This window comes from Balaenoptera physalus (assembly GCF_965194825.1).
Source record: "Balaenoptera physalus genome assembly, chromosome: 13".
NCBI classification, from domain to species: domain Eukaryota; kingdom Metazoa; phylum Chordata; class Mammalia; order Artiodactyla; family Balaenopteridae; genus Balaenoptera; species Balaenoptera physalus.
Window position 1 is genome coordinate 26,453,306 of NC_138892.1, and position 19,201 is coordinate 26,472,506.

A 19,201-nucleotide genomic window follows, 5' to 3' on the forward strand; every position below is an offset into this window, starting at 1 on the left:
AAAATACACTGCTGTCCATATGTATAGTTTCATTTTTATAAATTTCTTTCTCCTGTTTTAAAAGTATTGAATCAAAAGTTGTAATTTTGGTTCATTTATTCTGGGTTGATATCCCCCCTCCCTCCCACACCCCCATCCAGGATTTGAAATGAGCATTTTGAGAACTGTAGCTCATGCAATTAGAAACTTTCAACAGGCATGATTCCAGTATCACCTACCGTAAGGAAAGACCGAAAGGTAAAGGAGAAGAGATGGTAAAGTTTGTCATTTAAAAAAAAAAATCTGCTTTCAATTCTTTTGAAGTAGATGTTACCTCTCAACAAGTCCTACATATGCTTTACAGTATAAAGAACATGCATTGTTGTTTCCTAAACCCTCTGTGCTGCCTCAATCATTGTGGTCCAGCATCCTAGCTCTGGAGATGAAAGGGCAGGAATGACTTTCAGCAGACTGCTTTCAAGCTTGTGGTCCTCTCACTTAGTAAGCATGTATAGCACCCTTATGCTGTCCTCGGTACTAGGAATTTAAGTTGGTTTATGACTCATGTTAAAATAAATAAAACAAGATTTCATGTTTGTAGGTAATAAGCTGTTGCTTTGTTTGGCTTAATTATCCTTATTTGTAGGTTACTCCTGTGGCTTGCTAAATATCAGTAGATATTTAGGGGTCGTTCTATGCACCTAAGTTAATTATTGAGAGGTTCACATGGCTTATAATCCCTGTGTCTGACACAGAGAGAGGTTGAAACTGTTGGTTGTGCCCCGAAATGAACACTTAACGTTTCATAAGCTGACCCAAGAGCATATTAATGGTGGAATGAGTATGCTTTTATTACGTGTATTTTCATTTTGGAAAGGCACTGTGCTTGTCAAAACCTCCTGACTTAAGCAAATTATCAAGTAATATTTGTTGTACAAAGCCAGCCAAAATTTACCTCATGTGCTGAGCATTTTAGAGGTACTCACTGAATTGGCATCTGTTGGCTATGTGGGCACCAAAATTAAAGTGAGAGTCTTCTTTCATTCAGGTGGCTCATTTATGTCCTGTTACAACCTGGGGAGCCGTGAGGGCTCTTGTTTACACCAAATCATTTTCTGTTTCTAATATCCCAAAGTGTTCCTACTGTTTGGGTAGGTGGGAACATTAAGTTCTGTCGAGAAATTTGACTAGCACTCTGGTCATTTAAAATGGTCTAATAGCAAGAAAGTTTTTTAAGTACTCAGGGCTCAAATTAAGCCCTTATTTTTAAAAAATATTTATTTGTTTATTTGGTTGCGCTGGGTCTTAGTTGTGGCAGATGGGCTCCTTAGTTGTGGCAGGCGGGCTCCTTAGTTGTGGCTTATCAGCTCCTTAGTTGTGGCATGCATGTGGGATCTAGTTCCCTGACCAGGGATTGAACCCGGGCCCCCTGCATTGGGAGTGCAGAGTCTTAACCACTGCGCCACCAGAGAAGTTCCTAAGCTCTTATTTTTAAAGAAACAGTTAAAAGGAGAGCTCTTCAGCCTTGTGCTGTTTAAGGATGGTTTTGCGAACTGAGCCCACCATTCCAACAGACATATTTTGAAACTCTTCTTTGGGCGAATAAGAGATGAATGAAATAATCTTGTATTTATGTGGCTTCCTTTAAATTAACGTTGATGCCTTCTCAGCCTTCATTTTTGAAATAATTTGTTGCAAATTTGGGGTGATTTTAATGGTAACAGATTTGCTAAATAAGAATAATACATATACTGTTGAAAGAGATACTAAATCTGTATACAAAGATTATTTTATGTTTTCTGATACTTTGGACATTTCAGAAATCACAATTACTTTGTTAGTAAATTCTTTAAAATAATTGCTCCTTAGTTTATTTGTACAGTAGCCTCAAATGAGCCTGGATGTTTTTCTAGGGCCGCTAGCTTATTAAACTCTCAGTGGATTTTAATTTTCTTAAGTTTATGCTTGTTTTGGCTGTTAAATTTAATTTAAGGTTGAAGTTAATGTCCTATGGAAGTAAATGCAGTGACATCAGATTCCAAAATTATAAGGTAATGAAATGGCCCATCAGAAACAGCAACTTACACCATATTTTAAAAGTAAACCAGATTCACAGAGGGGAGAATGTTCTGAGCATGCGGAAAACCTGTATCAAATCATTAACCAAAGTTCTGGTTAAATAGTAGACAACTTTATTTTTAATTACTTAATGCTTCAGATATGGAGAAGACCTTTTTTAAAGTGTGGAACTCATAGACCTACCTCCTAGATGTAACAGATGTTAACATTTTGCCATGTTTACACCAGATTTCTGTCACTTGTTTTTAAGAGATAAATGGTCCCAGATACAATATCTGGATGTCTTCTCCCTTCCTACTTCCTCAGAGGTCTCCGTAACCTGAATTTGTTGTGTTTCATTCCTTTGTATGTTTTTATACATTGGGAGAATCCGTAAGCAATGTATAGTTTGTATTTTGGATTAAATATTTATATAAATGGAATCTCTTTGTACCTGGTTATTTTTTCCAACATGGTGTTTATACATTTATTCAACTTCATTTCCATTTTTTACTGCTGTACATTATTTCAGTATATGAGTAAACTAGAGTCTGTTTATAGCCATTCTCCTAGTGGTGGACAGGCAGGTTGATTCTGAGAAGGTCTGTATACTTGTGGGAGGGTTTCTCTAGGAAAGATACTTAGAAGTGACATTTCCTGGGGCAGAGGAAAAAGAATATCTTCAACCTTACCATCCATTCTTTTTTTAAAAATTATTTATTTATTTATTTATTAATGGCTGTGTTGGGTCTTCGTTTCTGTGCGAGGGCTTTCTCTAGTTGCGGCGAGCGGGGGCCACTCTTCATCGCGGTGCGCGGGCCTCTCACTATCGCGGCCTCTCTTGTTGCGGAGCACAGGCTCCAGACGCGCAGGCTCAGTAGTTGTGGCTCACGGGCTTAGTTGCTCCGCGGCATGTGGGATCTTCCCAGACCAGGGCTCGAACCCGTGTCCCCTGCATTGGCAGGCGGACTCTCAACCACTGCGCCACCAGGGAAGCCCCCATCTATTCTTAAGTAGCTTTGTCAAGTAATTGTACTTACAGGAGTGATTTCTTAAAGTCATGTTTTAATATTTGTCATAGAAAATTTTCATAATGATGTTAGATTTTATGTAGATGTTGAATAGTATTTGTTTAAAGTTTGTATGCATTTTAATTTTTTCTGAAAGCAGATATAAAGTTATTTTGAGTTTGCTAGTAGTCAGTTTTTTGGACCACGTCAAGAACTTAAGCATCTATACTCTCGTTAATGTCTATCAAAGCTCTTGTTTTATAATTAAAGCCATCAGTTTATAGAAGTATATTCATTGACATGTCAAGAGGTCATGCTTTTATGTTGATTGAAAAAGTTTTCAAAATATGTGCACAGGGCTTCCCTGGTGGCGCAGTGGTTGAGAATCTGCCTGCCAATGCAGGGGACATGGGTTCGAGCCCTGGTCTGGGAAGATCCCACATGCCGCGGAGCAGCTGGGCCCGTGAGCCACAATTACTGAGCCTGCGCGTCTGGAGCCTGTGCTCCGCAACAAGAGAGGCCACGATAGTGAGAGGCCCACGCACCGCGATGAAGAGTGGCCCCTGCTTGCCACAACTAGAGAAAGCCCTCGCACGGAAACGAAGACCCAACACAGCCATAACTAACTAACTAACTAACTAAATAAATAAATAAATAAATTTTTTTTAAAAAAGGAAAAAAAATATGTGCACAGAAGATACCATTTTTGTTTGTAAAGTGGCACATACAAGTAGAACATAAATAAAGCTAGCAGAGGTGAGTAGTTCTGCTGGCAGTGTGACAAGGGCTTACATGGGTTACGATAATTTTTACAACAGAACCAAAAAGTAGGTACAGTTATCCTCATTTTATGGCTGAAGAACTGAGGCTCAAACAAGGGTAAATAACTCAAGCATTATCATACGAGTAAGAAATGGAAAGGCTGGAACTTGAACCCAAATTGGTCTGCATTCATGAACCTTTGCCTCTAACCATTAGGCAGAACTGCAACAACCGCTGAAAGGATAGTGACATAGAAACCCAAATATAGACACTGGTTACCTCTGGGTAAGTAGAGTATTGGGTGCTTTATTTTTCTTCCACTGGCTTTTTGGTATTTTCATAGCTTTTCTAACACAAACATTGTTTTGCAGTGAAGTCTAGCTAAATGATGAGCAGCCTTTGTCCTGAAAAGGAGAAGATAAATCACAGTAATGCTATAACTTTCTCATTTACTCTTTGTTTTGCCCCAGGTCTGGGGAAGGGTCAGTGGTCAACACTTGTGACCCCAGTGACAGAACCAGTAGCAGCGCTGCATTGTAGGTCCCAAGCTGCACACCCTAGAGCATGGATGTAGAATTCCCTGGCTTTCTTCTTAGGCAGGGATGATTTGAAGCAGGATGTGTTCTAACTTGAGATCTCCGTAGAAAATATAAGGAGAGGCTGCCTTATTCCAGTGCCGCCTTCATTGTCCTAAGTGCTTCACTGGGTGCTTAGCGCTGGGCTGGGCCCTAAGACCGGTCATACGTGTGCACTGCCCTGGAGGCGCTCAGGCTCAGGAGGACAGACTTGCACACAGAAAATGGCAGTGCTCCAGGGAGCCCTGGCCTCACATGGGCCCTTCTGGAAAGAATTGACCCAGAGTCCACCCTGAGAGGCTCTAGATGGGAAGGAGTCGGTGTCCACTGTTAAGGCTTCCTGGCCCACCTCCCTTCATGCTCACACTCTCGTGCGTGAGTGTCTCCTGATAGATGTTTGTAGGACGTGATTGGGAGAGAAGGACAGGTGGTACCCATTTTTGAGGTTTTGGTTCACCTCTGATTAGCCCTTTGATGATGTGCCTTGTATATGAGTATATGTGTGTGTACGTATCGTTGCATCCTCGTGCAAAGGAAATACTAAACCCTGGGCATCACAGATAGGTCCTTTGATTTGACTCAGATGTAAGAAGAATGCTGCCGAAAAGGGAGGAACAGAGATGTTCATTGTCATGGCAACCAGCAGGTTTTTATTAGTGGAACACTGCCTTTGTAACCCAAACCAGACACCCTTTTCCTAACTACAGGAAACAGACTGATGCAAACTCCAGAAATTATAGTAGCATCTCTCAGTGAGGTTTTGTTTGCTTTTTGGAAACTGTCTTGCAGTGGTTTGGGTTCCTTTGTAGAATTTCACTTACGAAAGGCACCCTTTAAATGCCTTCGAATTTTATGAAGTCAGTACTTAGGGCTTTCCCATTATTATTACACATCACCCTCATTTCCACGCCCACCTCACCCCAGTTTAATCTACATGGCCAGGATTTTTACTGATACGAGGGATTAGCCTGAGGTTGCATTTGGAGTTTGGGAGACGTTATACACTCTGTGGCACGAGCTCCTCCCTGATGAAAAGTGTACCCTCTCCCTCCCCTTGAATGCGTTTGCTGTTTGACCTTGTGCGATCTTTTTGTGCTTGGGTCTTCACCATCCATCCCTCTCTAGCATCAGCAGACACCGAGATGCTTAGAACCTCTCACTCCTGCAGTCACTCTGTAGGCAGGCTGAGAGTCCACCCTTTGCTGTCTGAGAACTCCTGGAGGATTGAACCCTTATGGTTTTCTTTCGGTAGCTTTGGTGAGGTTTCCTAAACCTGGGGTACAAAAGGCCAGTGTAAGAATAGAGCCCTTCTGCAAACAGGTGGAGCTTAACTTGGGAGAATAAGGACCTCCTTGAGTGGCCAGGCAGAGTTTTTTGTTTTTTAGCACTTTGGGAGAAGGCAGAAACATAGGCTACCCTTTACTTCCCCTAATTTCTTGGTCTGAGGTGTCCCCTTCACCCAGGACCACACCTTGAGATCGAGAGCCCTGATGGGCTTCCTTGGATAGTAGCATCCAGGTGGGTAGTGTCTGCGTCTCCTCAGCACGTGCCAGGGAAGAGGACTCGCTTGGGCACCTTTGCGTGGCACTGATTTAAGAATGAGCTCCCTGTAGCCCCCTGGGCTGGCTTCTTCCGACCCCCTTCCACCAAGTCGGCAGCATCTCATGTGGGAGATGTCGGGCCACTGTCCACGCATAAGCAGTACAGGTACGGGTCATGCCTGCAACGATTCTGCTTTCAGCCTAATTCAACACATATGCGTTGAGTACCTTGCTCCGAGCCCGGCATTCCAGGGAACAAAAGAAATTTCCCTACTCTCACCAAGCTTATATTCAGGTAACACGAGGCAGACAGCCCAGACCAATAGGTAAATTACACGGTATGTTAAGTGGTGATAAATGCAATGTTGAGAAACAAAGCATGGAAGAGGGGGCTGGGGAGGCCCAAGGTGTGTGTGGGGGGGGGTGGGGGGGATAGAGGAAAGCAGTTTCAATTAGGAGGCTCGAGGACAGCTCTACTCAGAGATGCCGCTGAGGATGGGCCTGAGGAAGGAAGCTATACAGCTGTGCAGGGATGAGCTCTCCAGGGACAGAGAGCAGCAGATGCAGACTCCCTGCGACAAGCGTGTGCCCGTTGCATTTGAGGCACATCAGAGAGGCGACAGGGCGAGCAAGGAGTTGAGGAATGATTAGGACGTGAGGCCCAAGAGGCAGGGGCAGGCCAGTTCATGGGCCAGTTCATGTTTCACAAGGATCACCTGGGCTGCTAGATTCAGAACAGGCCATTTTCAAGCCCTCCTTTGGCGTGTTAGAGCTCAGAGGGGCAGCTCAGTGTCAGGGCTCTGGGGACCATGGGCCTGATTTTTAAATCCTGGTTCTGCCACTTATAAACTGTGTGGACTCATCTTAGGCAGTTTGCCCAACCCATTTGAGCATCAGCTTCCTCATGTGAAAAAATAAGTGTAATTCTTCTCTTATAAAGATGTTGAAGGCTTCTGTAAGATCCTGAACTGACGGAGTCTTCCTTGACTCCCCTTCTCAGCTCATCCCCAGCCTGGGTGCTCGCTGACCAGACTGGTACCCAAGTCTGTTGTGAGCCTTCTTCGTGTTCTCATGTGCGGTTCGCTTGTCTCTCTCCCCCTGGAAAGCAGGCAGGGATTGTATCTCCAGGGCTTCACACATAATGCACAATATGTGTTTGTATGGATGGAGAAATAGAAGGATGCAAGGAAGGAAAGAAAGAATGAATTAAGATTTCATGCATAGTAATTAGTGTAATATTTGAGTTCACACGTTCCAACAGACCGTAGGACTTTTTCCGTTCAGAGGTCAATGTTTGAGGACGTCAAATGGTTAGTTACGGCTTTGGCTACATTTCTTATTTAAATAGGTCTCATTAGGGAAGACAAGTAATGTACTCTTATTTCCATATTTTTAAATTTAAGGGACTTCCCTGATGGCGCAGTGGTTAGGAATCCGCCTGCGAATGCAGGGGACACGGGTTCGAGCCCTGGTCTAGGATCCCACATGCTGCGGAGCAGCTAAGCCTGTGTGCCACAATTACTGAGCCTGTGCTCTAGAGCCCGTGAGCCACAACTGCTGAGCCCATGTGCCACAACTACTGAAACCCACGTCCCTAGAGCCCGTGCTCCACATCAGAAGCCACCACAATGAGAAGCCCACGCAACGCAACAAAGAGTAGCCCCCGCTCGCGGCAACTAGAGAAAGCCCGTGCACAGCAGCGAAGACCCAGTGCAGCCAAAAATAAATAAATAAATAAGTTTATTTTAAAAAAAAATTTATCTTCTCTCCACTTGTGTAGAGAAATGCTTATTCGAAGATCTTAACTGGTGTTTTTATTTAGGTGTTCTCCAAGAATAAATGTTTTGTTAACAGATTTCATCAAGAGTCTAAGGAAGTTTTCCTCCAACATTTTATTGTGAAGAATTTCAAACAAATATGTACAAAATACAAAGGTAGTACTTGCTTCAGCAGCACATACACTAAAAAATTGGAATGATAACAGAGAAAAAAAATACACAGGTAATAACAATTTATATTAACATTAACTTAATATACAGACGATCTAAATCACTCACAATGTTGGTATAGTAGTGACTTAAGGGCAGGTTTTTTTTTGTTTTTGTTGTTTGAGTTTGGATGCCTCTATTACCTATATCATTTTCCATGATATGAAAAGGCTTAATCCGTAACTTTTCTGTTAGAAAAATTCTGTGTGACACCGTTGTTCACTGTGAGATCGTTTGACTTTCATCTGGGACTTCTGCATCATTTATATGTAAAGTCAGTGTTGAATAGGTTGAATTCTGTCCCCTCAAAAAGATGTGTTGAAGTCTGTGATAATTGTGATTTACAATAAGAAATATATATATTTGGTCTTCATCCCCATTTCTGTCACAAAGCTCCTAAAACCTTAGGAATTCCCTAAGTGATAAGAGTGATAAAGGTGAAATGGGTGTCTTTTGTTAATTCATATAACAAACCTCTTTCAACCACACCTGAGTTTATGTTAACTTTGGAAAGCCCCTGAAGATGGGGGCAAGTTGCCAGGGGAACTTTTAAGTCCCACTTGTGGGGAGGGGAGAAGGGCTGGAGGTTGCATTAATCACCTATGGCCAATGATTCAATCTATCATGACTTTATAATGAAGTTTCCATAGAGACCCAAAAGGATGGGGTTCAGAGGGTCCCTGGGTTGGTGAACACGCGGAGGTTCTGGGAGAGTGGTGCCCAGAGAGCATGGGATATCCTTGCCCTTTCCACATGCGTTGCCAGTACACCTCTTCCGTCTGGCTGTTCTGAGTTACATCCTTTTATGATAAACTGGTGATCCATTAAGTAAATGTTTTCCTGAGTTCTGTGAGCCTCTCGAGCAAATTAATCAACCCGAAAAGAGGGCCGTGGGAACCTCCAGTTTAGAGCCAGTCGTTCAGAAGCACAGGTAACAACGTGGACTTGAGCCTGGTGTCTGAAGTGGGGGGAGGGGACAGTTCGGGGGACTGAGCCCTTTAGCTGTGGGATCTGACGCCGCCATCTCCGGGTAGATAGTGTCAGAAGGAGTTGATTTGTAGGACACCCTGCTGACGGAGAAGAACTGTTTGGTGTGGGACCCTCCCCCCACCCCCAGCTGCAACACTAGGTGACCAGAAGTGTGGTAGTCCTGTGAGTGTTTCCCATATAACGTCCTAGCCCCCGGCTCCTCAGAACATGACCTTCCTTGGAAATAGGGTCTTTACGGAGACAATGATGTCAACTGAAGAAAAATGCACAACCTAAAAGTTGAGAATTATGTTTTATTCAGCGGACTTTCTGAGGACTCAAGCCCAGGAGACAGCCTCGCTGATAGCCCTGAGGGACTGCTGGGAAGCGGTACAGGAGGTATTGGAGTTTTTGCAACAAAAACCAGAGAGTTGGAACATCAAGAGATCCTAGTTAAAGAAAACCAGACATGTCAAGTTAATGAATTTAGCACTTTCCTCTTTTGGGGAAGATGGAAGAGGCTGGGCTGATTGAAATCATTCCTTTGATATGCACTTTAACTATCTGGGGCCAGTGTCCTGTTTTTCTCCATCCTGGATCCCCTCAGGGTGCACAGTTGGGGGAGGCTGCGGTGGTTGATGGCTCACTGGCCCCTAGGTGGCCCCCATCCTTTGTTTACCAGTGTGGCAGTTGACATTCTTCGTCCACACGTGTTAAAAGGAAGTCAGTCATTAGGGTGGGCCTTAATCCACCATGACTGGTGTTCCTTAAAATGGGGGAATTTAGAGACAGACATGCACAGAGGAAAGATGATGTGAAGACAGAGGATTAGTGGAGGAAACTAGAAGTCAAGGAATGTCTGAGAAGCTGGGAGAGAGACATGCAATGGCTCCTTCCCCAGGACCTGCAGAAGGAGCATGGCCTTGCTGACGCCTTGATTTCAGGCCTCCATAACCGTGAGACAATACATATCTGTTGTTTTAAGCCACCCAGTTTGGGGTACTTTGTTACAGCAGCCCTAGAAAACCAATACAGTTAGCCGACACATTTCCTATCCACCCACGACAACTAAAGAAGTACTATTACCTGGCCCCAGCATGAGTAGAAACACAAAAAGCCTTGAAACCCCAGGATTTTGAGGTACTTGGTTAGCAGATGGTTATCTCTGTGATCCTCCAAATTATATAAATATTTTTTACCATCTAAATAAGCACATTCTTGTAAATTGTCTGTAGCAAACTCATGGAACCCCAAGAATATGTCTGTGGACCCAGTTTGGAAAACTCAGGTATAGGAATAAGAGAAGCAGCTCAGACTTTGGTTCTGAGTTCAAATCTCATCTGTGCTACTGTGCAGCTGTGCAACCCTGATCACCTTGCATAATCTACCTGAGTCTGTTCTTGAACCTTGCACATGGCAGATGTTCAGGAATCAGCTTGGGCACGGAGCCTGGGGTGAAGGGAAGAACCCAGAGAGGGAACTTGAAGAGAGTCGGCGAGAGTGGGATGGATCTTGGCCTGGCAGAAATACGGAGTCTGGTTCCCCTGTTTGAACACTACCTGAGAGGTTTCATCCAAGTGATTTTTCCCCTCAAGAAGTCAGATTCTTTTGCTCATGGGGCAGCAGAAGAGAACATTGGGTTCAGGCATGAGCCTTGTTTCCTTAGAAAGGTACAGAGACCCCAGAGACAAAGTAACTTGTCCAAGGTCAGGTGGTCTTGTCAGTTGGGTTATTTTTTATTTAATAGGACAACCAAAAACCAAAAAGGAGTTGTGTTGGTTTTTCCTATTTAAAAAAAATAACAGCTTTATTGAGATATAATTCGTATACCATACAATTGACCCATTTTAAAGTGTACAAGTGAATGATTTTTGTATACTCACAGAGTTGTGAAATCACCACCACAATCAAATTTAGAACATTTTCATCACCCCAAAAAGAAACTCCATATCCATTAGCAGTCATTCTCCATTTCCTCCCTCCCCAAACTCCCCAAGCCAAGGCAACCACTAATTTACTTTTTGTCTCTATGGATTTGCCTGTTTTGGACATTTTTTGTAAATGGAATCAGATATAATGCGGTCTTTGTGTCTGGCTTCTTTCAATCAGGATAATGTCAAGGTTCTTCCATGGTGTAGCATGTGTCAGTACTTCATATCTTTTTATAGCCAAATAATATTTCATCGCATGGATGTATCACATTTTATTTATGCAGTTGATGGACATTTGGGTTGTTCCCATTTTTTGGCTGTTATGATTAATGCTGCTATACACATGTGTACAAGTTTTTGTGTAGGCATATGTTTTCATTCCTCTTGGGAACATACCTAAGAGTAGAATTGCTGGGTTATATGCTAATTCTATGTTTAACCTTTTGAGGAACTGCTAGAGTATTTTCCACAGCAGCTGCACCATTTTTTGTTCCTACCAGCAGTTTATGAGGGTTCTGGTTCCTCCCTATCTCTGCTAACACTTGTTATTATATATCTTTTGATTGTGGTCGTCCTAGTGGTTGTGAAGTGGTATCTCATTATGGTTTTGTGTTGGTTTTTGAAATTTCTTTTAATGAAAGTAGTTGTATTCATTATATGAGGAGGTAGATAAAATACCTTTAGCTGAAAGGCTGGTATGATTAATAATAAAACTTTGAAATTAACTTCCGTGCTTCACCACATTCCTTCTTACTAGTCATTTCTCGAAACTGTGTATCCAAAACCAGGGTTGGATAGAATAATTGTCGTTGAGTTTTCATGGCTTGGCTTTTACTTCATTGCTGAAATTGCACAAGAACAAATACCTAGAGCTTCCTGGTCCTCCCCATGCCACAGAGTCCAGGGTTGGAAGGCCTTGTCAGCAGCCAGCCTTTTGAGGGATGTAGTAGGTGTCCGGCCCATGTCAACTTAGATAAGCGACCAGGGCATTTACTCATGATTCTCCCAAGGGTTAGCTGCTGCTGTGCAGATGTGGTGGTTATTATAAGTGGGGACAGCCAGAACTGGCCCCTTGCTCCAGTAAAGAGAGACTCCATGCCCTCTTCACAGACAAGCTTTATAGGCTGCAGATTTTATTGTAAAGAACAAGAAATGTAACAAAATGCAAAACACCCGTGAGGCCAGCAATAAATGTTGGGTGAACAAATGATTGGCTTTGGGCTCCAGACAACATTCTAATATGGCAGCTTGGAGCAAGCTGTTTAAGCTCTCTGAGCCTTGGTCCCTTAGCTGCAAAACAGAGACAGGGAAGTGCCTCTGTTGCTGGGTTCTCGGGATGACCTAAAAGTGCCAGCTCATGGTAGGCACTCAACAAATGTTAATTCTCTTTCCTTAAGTAGCTCTGCTATTAGTCCCAGGTATTTTTTTCCTACAGGTTTCGTCCAGCTCCAGGTACAACAGAACACAGGGTTGGTTGTACTGTTTAGCTCATCTCTTCTTTACAGAGAAATCATGAGCTCTTGGCAAAAATTAAGTATTGGTGGAAATGAATATTGCAATTTGGTAGCTGCTGATTGACACGTGTTTGCTAAACAGCTACTCAAATTTCAGGAAGCTTGCCTGAAAGGGAAACAAAAGGAAGAAATCCTAAGAATATTTTCATCCTCTTTGCCAGGTACTTATTTATAAAACCATCTTCTTGGGAATGTCCCAGCTGACAAATGTTTATGAAACATTGTTTAGCTTTGGCTCAGGAGTTCAAGTTAACCTGCATGAAATAAAACGGTTGGGTCCTTTTTGGAGCTCTTTGCCTTAGAAATTTTTTTTTTCTTTTTTTTAAAGAAAGGGCTGTTCTTTTGGTCACTAGATCTTTTTTTAGACCTTCGGGGAAGTCATAGTAACAGGCTCCATGTCTGATTGGGTTCCATGGCAACAAAGGGTTGTGACTTTATTAGGGGAGAATGGAGCATGCCAAGAAAGATAAAAATCAGAGTATGGAAAATGTCTGACCAGATGAATGTGTTTTTTGGATCCTGTGCCCTGGAACAGAAAGGTTGCCCAAACTGGCATCAGTCTCCATTACAAATCTGAATCTCACTGGGTTATCATTAGGTCAGAGGGGTCAGTGCTTATTTCCAAAAGATCTGTCTGCATCTTTGCTTTTTATTCACTCATTCATCCTTTTCTGTATCTTGGGTTTTTTTTTGTTTTTTGTTTTGGAATCAAAATAGCAATGTTGTAAGAACCTAACTGGAGATAATTCTGACTTCAAAGGTAGAAAAGAAATTTAGCACATTCTTTGTGGAACTGATTACAGCTGTAAATTGTGAGACCGTGTGGGAGGACCAATTAGAGGCAATTATAACTTGATTGAACCCTCCCTGAATTAAAGCTTGCTGTGTGCTTTCCAAGCTGGGGGTTTAGTTTCCCATCAGTGTTTCTTGTTGATGGGTTTAGAGATACTGGTTTCAGGGCAAGGTTGTGGAAACTCTTGTAGGAGCTGTCTTCTTCTCTCTCCCAACAGCAAGGTGCAGGCTGTTGCTATAAATGAAAGTGTGATTATTAGACTTCTTTTGCTAAAGTTTCTAATATTTGACCAAGAAATAGTGAGATCGGAGGACTTTGAATCTTCCTCACCTGGTTATAAGTGTGTGGGACTGTATTTCCTTATCTATCAGATGTGCTGTTTTATGTGTCCCCTCATCCTGATACTGAAAGTGAAAGAACCCCGAGCTGCAGGTAGCTAGATGTTGGACAGCCTTATAGCGATAGTTATTCTTTAAACCAGTGGCATGTAATGACACACCCTCTGCCTTCAGACTTCATTAGTCACTTACTTGGGGCCTCATCATGGTGAATCAGAAATTTCATAGATACTCATGATAAGCATAATAATAAGTAATATTGGTATAAGAGGCAAGAAATAGCTCACCAGGTTTCGGGTGTCCCAGCTATCGTTAATCAGCTGGTAAGTCCTTGGGAAACTTATTTAACAGCTTGGGCCTTGACTTCCTTATCTTAAAATGAGTTTGACCTGAATTGGTGATTCCCAGAATTCCCTGTTTATGAGAACAACCTGGGTCACTGGTTTAACATCTAGAACCTCTATTAGAGATTCTGATTCACTAGGTCTGGGGTGGGGCAAGGATAGCAGGGGCCCCAGGTGATCTTACAGTCGGATGTTCAGGAAATACCAGACGAGCTCGGTAGTTGTCAGACTTTATTTGGACATGAGAATGGGGTGGGGGTGGGAGGGAGAAAGGAGGATGTGTGATCAGGTGATCGCAGCCACGATCTGAGAAACATCAGTCAACACTACGCGAGGTCCCTTCCAGCCCCAAAGGTGGCTTTTCTACATGTCCCCCCCCCCATACCCCACCTCAGATAAGCCAGAAGCTTTGATGGGAGGGCCTGGTGGGTTCTGCTTACAGCCAGCGCTGGCTCCAAACTCCATATCAGTGTTTGAAAAAAATTATTTGTTTTAAAATCTTGGAGTGATGCAATAGTGAACACCTTTGTTTATAGAATTTTCTACTCTATAGTGTGTAGTTTCGTTTGGATAAGACACAGTGTTTGCTAAGCATGGTTATTTCTGGTGTGCATGAGGTAGGACCAGCAATGTAGAAATTACCTGGAGAGCTGGTTAAAAAATATAGGAATTGGACTCCCAGACCCAAAGATTCAGTAAATCCTATATGGAGCTTGAGCATCAGTCTTTTTTTTTTTTTTTTTTTAAGTTGAAGGGTTTTTTTCTTTTTCTTTCCAAGGTTTTGACAAAAGTTGTGGGCTCCTCCCGATCTCACCCCAATTTCCAGAGTAAAACTAAGTTTAAGTGTCAGCACACATGTTTAGCACAAGGGTGATGGTTAAATTGAGCCACTTAGATTATGGAAGAGTCTATAACACATACAGCAGGTACTTTAGAGAAAAGAAGCCTGGTCTTCTGAGAGGCTAAGACAAGGGTTCCTAAAGTGTAATGATGAGATCATTACCTGCTGGAGCAAACACATTTTAATGTATATCCGCTCTATAGAGTTCCTATTCCTCGTTTTATTTCCTTTTTAACAAAGATTGAATGACATTGTTAAATGAAGTCTTGTAGATCATCCACGTAAGCCCAAATTATGAAGGTTCACTTTGTTTTCCTTTTAACTAGCTACACTTAAAAAGTGCAAGTTCATAGGAAAAAAATCCCATAGTACTAAAGGGCACATGGTAGAAAATGCAGTCTCTCTTTTCAACTTCTCATCCTTATCCCCAGAGATAAGTGCTGTTAAGTTTCTTATGTATCTTTACAGAAATGTTCTCTCAAACAATGTTCTCACAAAATATCATTTATTTAACCAGTCTCCTACTGATAATACAATTTAAGTTCCTTCTAGAGTGCTTTTTTTACATGTTTGTTTTGCCTTGTAATACTGTACTGAGTATTTTTGTACATCTTTTTTTCTGTAACCGTATATGGATAAATTTCTAAAAGCAAAATTGTTGGGTTAAAGGGCATGTGTCTTTTAAATAGGGATAGATGGGAACAAGATGTCCTTCCAAAGGGTTGTACCAGTTTACCGGGGAAATCTTTTATTTTCAGAAGGCTTTCCTGCCCCAGTTGGTTCTGATGCAGCAGATAAGCAGCTAACTCTCCTTGTTTACTCAAAACCTGTGTCACCAGGGCCTCTGGTTGAAGGAATTAAATGAGATATTTCTTGAGAAAGAGAATAATTAAAAAGGTAGCTCAGGTTTTCAGAGGGAGAAGAGAATAGAGAATGGCTTGGCAAAGCAAGTAACTAACCCTCAATTTGCCAGAAGAGGGCTTTGGATCACACGAGGTCACAGAACCTGAACTGGGTTGGGAAGCAAGTCAGGCAGCCCTGCAGCAGAATGTGATAATGAGAAAATCATGCTCTAGATTATGGTAAACCGTTTCCTGGATCTGACCTGCTCCTTTAGTAGATGCCGTAGGGCAGTTTTGGGTGAAGCATTGTGATGAGATGCTCTTCATTTTAAACACCTCTATTATGAGTCATGGTGTAGTAAGGTGTGTGTAATGTGTGTTTCAAAGTAATGTTTAAATGGAAAGAATTACATCTCAGTAGTCTGTCAGTCGAATGTGTGTGCATCTCCTTAATGCAGGTCAGGAGCCAGGTGGCATGGGGATTGTGCTGGTTTAGTGGCAGTTGCCATACAGCCTGGCTCTGTCTCTCTGCCTTCATTTTGCCTCCTAGTGACAGCAAGATAGGAGAGGATCCTATAGACGCACAGAAAATTAGTTGAGTCTTTTCAAGTCTGGGAAGTTCAAGTCCATTCAAGGCAGGGAAGAATTGGGGGGTATCTCAGAGGGGGTTGGTATGTCAGTGAGGAGTCAAAATCTTAGATATTGGCTAAAGAGGCATGGCCAGCTGTATTGTGTGAGTTTAAAGGGAGCCATCCAGAGTCCAGACAATCTGAGAGCAGCAAGAACCTCGGGTTAGGGCTGGGCATGTTGGGGAGAGGGATACACGTTCTTCCTCAGTGCATAGGGACCCAAGTGCCCTCTAAAATTGGTCATGCTTGAGCCGTACCACCTGTGGCCGAGTTGAAGGCAGCTGGGAATTAAACAAGTCCCGAAGACCATAGCTGTGAATTGGATCATTCTCTATCTTGAATCAGAATAATTAAATGAGCCGAACAACTAGAGAGCTTTGAGACAATTGTAAAACAAATTTATATTGGAAACCTGTGTGAATTTTTTGGAGATATTTATGACTAGACACAGAACATGAAGTAGGTATGCTAAACTAGGCTGTCGATGAAAGAATGAGAACATATGAAGCTACCAGGGAAGGATCAGGAAGCAAGGAAGAGGTGATCATGAATGTGTTTTAGCCAAGTAGGTTGGAGATGAAATAAAATATCCAGTGACCAAGATGTTTTCAGACGAGGGAGGCAGCCATAAAAATGGGTAAGACAAATTAGAGCCTAAATTTGAAGGCAAAACCAGGAGAAAAATGAACAAGCTTGGTTATGTGGAGTTGAATTCTGTATGCCTTAGTGGTCAGTATGATTTTTAAATCTTATTGTTGTTTTTTTTTGTTAACATTTATTTAGGCTGCTCTGGGTCTTAGTTGCGGTACGCAGGATCTTCATTGCGGCCCATGGGATCCTTAGTTGCGGCATGTGGGGTCTTTTTTTTTTCTAGTTGCGGCATGCATGCGGGATCTAGTTCCCTGACCAGGGATCAAACCCGGGTCCCCTGCATTGGGAGCACAGAGTCTTAGCCACTGGACCACCAGAGAAGTCCCTTATTGTAGTTTTTTTTTTGTTTTTTTTTTTTTGGCTGTTTCAGGTCTTCGTTGTGGCACATGGGATCTTTGTTGTGGCACACGGGCTCTTCGTTGTGGTGCACAGGCTTCTCTCTAGTTGTGGCACACGGGCTCAGTAGTTGCGGTGCGCAGGCTTAGTTGCCCTGCGGCATGTGGGATCTTAGTTCCCTGACCAGAGATCGAACCTGAGTCCCCTGCATTGGAAGGCAGATTCTCAACCACTGGACCAGCAGGGAAGTCCCCCTTATTGTAGTTTTTAAATGTCCATTTAAGAGTTATAAATAGAAAAAGCAAAATGAGCCTAACAAAGAAAGTATATATTTCTTATATACAGAGTATACTGTTGATTTAAAATTTGGTTTAAGGCAAGAGCCATTTGCTAGAATTCATTATTTAAAATTTAATTTAAGACCTTTACTTGAACTGAGCCAGAGGATAGAGGCTGTGTAAATACTAACTTCAGTAGACACTCTTCCTCTTAAATATTACTGTATAGATTTACGCAAAGAGTAAAGTTCTGTTACTTTGACGGGGCTTTATTAGACCGACAAAATTTTTTTTCTTTTGCAAACCCCCATTGCCCTTTTCTCCCCCCATCACACCCCCAACACAGAATTAAATCAGTACCATATAAACCACATAACCATTTTGAGATCTTTGTATTAGTTATTTAATGTCAAGGGCGAGACAGACTTCCTTGTCTCCTAGACTCATTCTGGCCTGAGTTTTTCATATGACTTATGGCAGTTCAAATATTTGAGAATCTCTTCATGCAAGGAAGGTCAAAAGGGATTCAAAGACGAGTGACTGACAGCAAGACAACTTGTAATCTGTTGCAGAGGTTAGTACTCAAATTATTATAATAAAAAGCGGTATATGATCACGAAAGGGCAAGAGAAAAATATTTAATATTTGTGTCTCACCTGACATAAGGTTCTTTACTGATCTTATTACATTCCAGGAGGAATTTCCTCATATGAGACTACAGTCTCAAAAAGGTTAATTTACTTGCCGGAGGTCGTACAGCTGCTAAGTGGCAGAGTGGGGATTTGATCAGGTCTGCCTGACCCGAAAGTCCAAGTACTTCCTCTCGGTGAGCTGCCCCAAGGCACTGTCACTGATGGGCTCCAATTCTCTTTCTTAAGCCCCGGTCTCTCTGGGTGCCCCTCTGGACACCTGTGCTTAAATGTGCCACAGGAGCCTCGAATTCATTATGTCTGATGCTGACTCCTCCGCTACCCCAAATCTCTTCCTCCTCCTGCCTCTCCTCAGTTGCCTGCCTTGCGCTTGATCTTTTGGCCACCAGAAGGGATGAAACAAGTGGGGTTTTCCGTGACTCTGCCGTTCACCCCCCATCCGATTGGTATCACGTCCTTTTGATGCTGCCTCCTTTGTCTACCTCAGACGCTGTTCTCTCCTTTCCCAGGACCACCCTGCATCTAGCCGTCACCAGCTCTTGCCTTAGATTACTACAGCAGGCTCCAGTCCGCTCCACTGAGATGCATCTTCTCTCCTGCTTTTTCAGAAGGACTTGTCTGAAACAGGGATCTGATTATCCTAATCCCTTTAGCGGCTGCCACCTGTCCTATCAGATGAAACCTAAACACCTTGGCGTGATGTAACTGGAGCCCTCAAAATCTCATCCCTGTCTGCTGACCCAGTTCTTCTCCTGCCTTCTTTGCCATGCCCAGTACCCTTCACATCGTCACCTGCTGTCTGGCTGAATGAATCAGAGCGCACTACCTGAAGTACCTTCTCACTGACAAGTCTCTTTCTTCCTGCCTTGCCCCAGCCTTGTTTCCTCTCCTGCCCTCCTCCTCCTCCTCCTCCGCGCCCCCCACCTTGGCTACCCCTCCCAAGTGCTGCCTTCTAGCACCGCCTACACCTCCTAGGGCACTCATCAGCGACTGTCATTGTTTCCCTTGCCACTAGCCTGGGGGTGGGGTGCCCCTTTGCAACTCCAGCACGCCTCGCTGCGTCTGATACTCGAAGGCACCAGCGAGCATGTGTCTCATGAACGAAGCAACAGAGGAAAGAGTCTCCTGACCCCACTCACTGCCCTTCCCTACGCGCTTGGACCACTTACCGC

At 43.0% G+C, this 19,201-nt stretch overlaps 1 protein-coding gene across 7 annotated transcripts in view; it reads left to right on the forward strand.

Moving 5' to 3' along the window:
• TMCC3 (transmembrane and coiled-coil domain family 3) overlaps positions 1-19,201 on the forward strand; it is a 310,722-nt gene that overhangs the window by 218,955 nt on the left and 72,566 nt on the right. Inside the window, exon 1 of one of the 7 annotated variants that reach the window (XM_082419011.1) lies at positions 16,850-17,086. The exons of the other annotated variants lie outside the window; for them this stretch is intronic. The gene's annotated coding sequence lies outside the window, so the exon portion shown is untranslated. Of the gene's footprint in view, positions 1-16,849; positions 17,087-19,201 lie in introns of those variants that run through there. 7 annotated transcript variants of the gene reach the window in all.